The following is a 6615-nucleotide window of genomic DNA, read 5'->3' on the forward strand; positions in this document are numbered from 1 at the left end:
GCAGAAATGAGCTACCAGTGGAAGTGGTGGAGACTGGTATAATTACAACATTTAAAAGTCATCTAGATGGGTTCATGATTAGGAAGAGTTTAGAGGGATATGGCAAAATGCTGGCAAATGGGACCACATTAATTTAGGGTAGCTGGTCAGCATGGATGAGTTGGGCTGAACGGTCTATTTCTGTACTGTGTTTTTCTATGACTCTAATCAGTCAGGACCTGGTCAGGGTGATCAGAGTCAGGATGCATGTAAGGAGTAAGGAGCTGAATGTTAGACAGTACATCACCTATCTTTAAACTTTCTGCCCTAGTGTAAGCTCTTCTGCTCCTGGAATGAGAGGCAGGTAGGTATTATGGGGAATTAAAGTGTTTGCCACAGTTGATACTTTTAGTGCAGTTGGAGAGGTGTCCTAAGCAAGTGAGTAGGCAGCGCACAGGGCATTCATGGTTAGTTATGTTGGGAATCGGGTAGGATGACTACAGGTCAGGAAAGATATTACAGGCAATAGTGAGCAGGATAATGCATGAGCCTTGGTGGGAGGTGAGTACAGGACTGGAGATAGAGTGAGGTGCATGATAGAGGGGGGTGCATGATATTGACCTTCTCCATTCAAATGTTCTGAAATTCAACAGGCAGCTCAGACTGCACTGACCCAGATGGGAACCTTAGACCAGGCTGGTAGATGCAGACATCCATGGTTTGTGCACAGCAATGACTTCTGGATCAAATGTCAATGCCACGATTGGCATGCTGATGTTGATCACCGTCTGTGGAAATCTTGGAGTGTCTGTAAAGTTAACATTGATGCCATCTGCGCACCTTCCCATCCAGCAGGACATCCAGGTCCCTACTCTCATTGTAGGGTACCAACTTTCCCTTAAATGCCTTGTCCTCGAAAAATGCAGGGCAGCTAAGGACTAGATCTCACCCGTCTCACCATAAACCTATGCCTTCTAGTGTTAGACTCCCTCAACCTGGGGAAAAGGTCTTGGCTATTCACCTTCTTCGTGCCCCTTATGATTTTATAAACTTATATAAAGACACCCCTCAGATTCTGTTGCTTGTCCAGATGTGCAATGGCCTTTTAAAGATGGTATATATACTAGGGACACTAGGGTACCCCAGGACTAATGAGTTGTTCTGGGAATGATGTGTTGTAAGATAGGGCTAGAACCAGATAAGAGAATGTTTGCAAATGCTTGAGACCTTGTAGCAAAAAACCCTCAATACATCTGCTAATTAGTTAAAATAAAATTTAAGATTCATCTCATAGTTTCCTAACTTAGGTTTGTGGCATATTGAGGCTTTGAATAGTGCTATATTAATGTAAATTTCTTCTTTTTAACCTTCCTTTAAGAACATAAACTCTTAGAGAAAGAATAGATCATATGGCACTTCGAGCATTTCAATAAGGTCATGGCTGATCTGAACTTGCTCTCAATACCACTTTTCCATCTGTTCCCTGTAACCGTTGGCTCCTCTAGTAGTTCTAAACTCCAAATAGTACAGGCAAAACCTGTTCGGCTATTTCTCATAAGATAACGCTCTCATTCCAAGAATCAACTTTGTACACCTGACCTGAACTGCCTCCAACCCAAAAATATCCCTCTTTAAATATGGAGACTAAAACTGTACACAGTACTCAAGGTGTCACACCAAAGCCCAATACAATTGTAACAAAATTTCCCCACTTTTACAGTCTATCCCATTGCAATGAAGACCAATATTCCATTTGCCTTCCCAATTACTTGCATAGCATCTTTTTTATATTTCATTTATAAGGACACCCCGGTCCCTCTGTAGTGCAGCATTCTGGTGTCTCTTTCTGTTTAAATAATATTTTGTCTCTCTGTTCTTCCTACCAAAGTGGATAACCTCACATTTTTTCATACTGCACTTCACCTGCAAATATTTCTGCATACTCATTTAACGTAACTATATCCTTTTCTGACTCTTAGGGCCAGATTTTCACAGTCAGCAAAACTCCACCGGCCTTTTCAAATGGCCCAACTGCAAAAATGTCAATTTCACTTAATTAATTCAATTTGTACTCCTCGGAGGAAGTATGGGGAGGGGAACATCAATCATATAGAAGGGAAACTCAAACTCGGTAGAGAATTTGAATTCTGTGCTGAATTTAAACAAATCCCATTTTGGCAGGTCTAAGAAGCTTAACTCACAGTGTGGGGGTCAAAATTTGATGGAGTAGATGTAAACACTCTTGAAGGGTGGGTAAGGTCTACTTAGATGTCATGATCTTAACTTCTTGAAATGCCCTTCTCTGTACAGTTAGGAAAAACACACGTTTAAGCTGTCAGTGAGTGTTAATAAAAAGATACCATGCTGGACTGCTTTGGTTTGCAGGCTAACTGTTGAAGGTTAGAAAATAAATTACTATCTGGTCATGCAGCTTCAGTAGAGTTCATTGTTGGCATTTCCAAAGGACTAATATTATGTCAAATGAATACTCGGTTGAGTTTCAAAAGATACAAATATCACATCAGGGTGTTCTAAGTTTGCTAATTTTTGAAACCATTGAAAGATTAGTTGACTTTAATGTGAGATCTGAATAAAAGTTTCTTTATTTTTACAAGAGATTAAATATTTAGAGAATTTAAAATCTTTGAATGGAATTTATGAATGGAAGTTTTCTTGTAATGATTGTGCATGAGTGAAAGGTCAATTAGATTATTAAAAGGTTTTTGATTCATCTCCACATGGTCCCTGCCAATAGTGGATATTGAGTGAGTGGATAGAGGGGTAGCATGGTGTATAAGGGGACATGGGAGTTATGAAGGATATGGAGAATATGAGGGGACATTATGAGATAGGTGGGGGAACTAGTTGGCATGGAGGAGCTATGGAGGAAGGTAGTATTGAGGGAGGTGTGAGAGATAAAGACTGGGGACCAAACAACTTTTAATATAACACATCAGCTCACATTGGTAGTTACATAGCCCCACAGTTGCCTATGATTTACTTCCAGGATAAGTAGGCACAATACAATCCATCCCCCACCTCCACAAAACAATTGTTAAGTTTAACAGAGCCTTTTAAACGAATTCATTGTGCCATGTTAGGATGAGCTATCCATCTTAGTAATGAAAACCTGACCATTTGTGATCCATTCATACCTGACTTCCTCACCTATCTTTGTATCATCAGCAAATTTGACCACGAAACCTGAGCTCCTTCATACAATTATAATATAGATTATAAATATTTGAAGCTGCAGCACTGATTTCTGTGACACATGGTTCTCCAACCTAGAACAATCTATTTATTCTAACTTTCTGTTTTTGTTAGTTCTATCCATTCTAATATATGACACTCAGCACCGTGTGTTCTTATTATCATACTGTCACATTTTATGGAACATCTTGCCAAATATTTTTGGAACTCCAAACACACTTCCCTTTTATCCACCCTTCTTGTTATATCCTCAAAGAACTCCAATAAACTATTTTAAAATAATTTTAATTCATAAAACCATGTTGATTCTGCTTGGTTAGATAATGATTTTCCAAACTTCCTACTATGCTTCCTTAATAGTGGATTCCAGCACTTTTTCCCAATGGCAGATATTAGGCTAATTAGGCTATAGTCCCCTTTCGTCGAGTGTGTCTTTTCTTGAATAGGTGCATTACTTTGTCGATTTTCCAACAGTTTCTAGAAACATGAGAATTTTGTTAGATGACAATCAATGCTCTAAGACCATATACTGCAGTTCATTGGGACTTGTTAGTCTCTTGTACCATTAGTTTGCTGGGAACATTTTTCTAATTATAATGATTGCTTTATCATAGAACCCCTACAGTGTGGAAGGAGGCAATTCAGCCCACTGAGTCCACACTGATCCTCCAAAAAGCATTCAACCTGGAGACCCACTTTCCTATTTTATCCCTGTAACCCTGCATTTCCCATGGCTAATCTAGATACATCCCAGGACACTATGGGCAATTTAGCATGGCCAAACCACCTAACCTGCACAGCTTTGGATTATGAAGGAAACCAGAGCACCCGGAGAAAACCCACCCAGACACAGGGAAAATGCACAAACTCCACACAGACAGTCGCCCGAGGCTGGAATTGAATCCGTGTCCCTGGCGCAGTGAGACAGCAATGCTAACCACTGAGGCACTATGCTGCCCCCTGATTTTCTGCTATTATTGAGATGCTTTTGGAACAATATATAAAAGGTAAAAAGTGGCAGAGATTTAAAGGGATATTTCAGAAATTTTCACAAAGGTATTTCCACTGAGAAAGACACGTTAAGAAGGATGAGCCATTTCTGACTACCTAAGAAAGTTAGTTCTCAACTACTGTAATGTCAGTTATAAAATATTTCATCAAATTCTCTGCCATCTCCTTCCTTTTTGGTGTTCATTTCCATGTCTCAAACTTTAAAGTACCAACATGTAGCTTTTTTTTTCTTTTTACATACTTGCACATACTGTTACCCTTTTTGTACTTATTGCTAGTTTAATTTCATCTATTTTCTTTCTCCTTATTAATTGTTTTAGTAATCCTTTATAGGTTTCTAAGACCACACCAATTTTCCAGCCGACCACTCAACTTTGCATTAATGTTTGTCTTTTATTTCAATTTGATATACAGAACATAGAACATAGAACACAGAACAATACAGCACAAAACAGGCCCTTCAGCTCTCAATGTTGTGCTGTCCTGTGAACTAATCTAAGCCCATCCCCTTACACTATCCCATCATCATCCATGTGCTTATCCAAGGAATGTTTAAATGCCCCTAATGTGGCTGAGTTCACTACATTGGCAGGCAGGACATTCCTTACCACTCTCTGAGTGAAGAAGCTGCCTCTAACATCTGTCTTAAATCCATCACCCCTCAAATTGAAGCTATGCCCCCTCGTACAAGCAGATGCCATCATCCTAGGAAAAAGACTCTCACTGTTCACTCTATCTAATGCTCTGAACATCTTGTATGTCTCTATTAAATCGCCTCTTAGGCTTCTTCTCTCCAATGAGAACAGACATAAGTCCCTCAAACTTTCCTCATAAGACCTTCCCTCCAGACCATGCAACATCCTGATAAATCTCCTCTGCACTTTTTTCAATGCTTCCACATCCTTCCTGTAATGGGGTAACCAGAACTGCACACAATTCTCCAAGTGTGGCCACACTAGCGTTTTGTATAGTTGCAGCATGACATTACAGCTCCAGAACGCAATCCCTCTTCCAATAAAATCTAACACACCGTATGCCTTCTTAACAGCACTATTGACCTGAGTGGCAATTTTCAGGGACCTATGTACATGGATACAAAGATCCCTCTGCACATCCACACTACCAAGAATCTTTCCATTGACCCAGTATTCTGCCTTCCTATTATTCTTCCCAAAGTGAATCACCTCCATTTATCTGTATTGAACTCAATTTGCCACCTTTCAGCCCAGTTCTGCAGTTTATCCAAGTCTCCCTGCAACCTGCAATATTCTTCCACACTGTCCACCACTCCACCAACTTTAGTATCATCTGCAAACTTACTCACCCATCCACTTATGCCTGCATCCAAGTTGTTTATAAAAATGACAAACAGTAATGCTCCCAGTATAGATCCTTGTGGCACACCACTAGTAACTGGACTCCAGGCTGAATATTTTCCATCAACCACCACTTGTTGCCTTCTTATAGAAAACCAGTTTCTAATTCAAACTGCTAAATCACCTTCAATCCCATGCCTCCACATTTTTTCCAATAGCCTTCCATCAATAATATCCTCCATTAGCCACAATTTTGTAAATCATTCTCATGAAGATTTTCTGATTCAATTGAACTTATCATTCATTGTTAAAAATTTTGAAATATCTCCTTAAATGTCTGTGACTATGTTCATTTAAGTCTATTTTCCCAGTCCATTTTAGACAACTCCATGTTAATACCTCTGTAACTGTCTTTAGTTAGGTTCTAAACACAAGTTTCTTATGCTCAAACTGTACATGAAATTCTATCACATAATGATCATTCTTCCCTGGAGGATCATTTACTGTGAGATCATTAATAAGTCCTGTCTCATTTCATATTACTAGATCTAAAACAACCCACTTGCTTGTTAGTTCCACAACATATTATTTCAAGAAATTATCCCAAATGCACATTATGAATTCATCCTGCTGACAACACTTGCCATTTGATTTGTTCAGTCCATATAAAGTCAGCTACAATTCTTGCAGTATCTTGCTTACCATCCCTCATCATCTCAAAAAGTATGGTGCTGGAAAAGCACAGCCAGTCAGGCAGCATCTGAGGAGCAGGAGAGTCAATGTTTCGAGATGAGCTCTTCAGGAATTCTTGATGAAGAACTCATGCTCGGAATGTTGACTCTCCTGCTCCTCAGATGCTGCCTGACTGGCTGTGCTTTTCCAGCACTTTTCGACTCTGATTTCCAGCATTGGCAATCCTCACTATCTACTATCATCTCTTGATTTATGCTTTACTATTGTTAAATGGAAAATCGATTGTGACTTATTAGAAAATGATTTATTTCCCTTGCTATGTCTTATATCCACCCAAATTAATTCTATATCTCAATTTTCCAGGCCAAGATCATTTCTCAATACTGCATTGATCTCAGTTTAT

Source organism: Chiloscyllium punctatum, chromosome 24, assembly GCF_047496795.1.
Source record: "Chiloscyllium punctatum isolate Juve2018m chromosome 24, sChiPun1.3, whole genome shotgun sequence".
Lineage (NCBI taxonomy): Eukaryota > Metazoa > Chordata > Chondrichthyes > Orectolobiformes > Hemiscylliidae > Chiloscyllium > Chiloscyllium punctatum.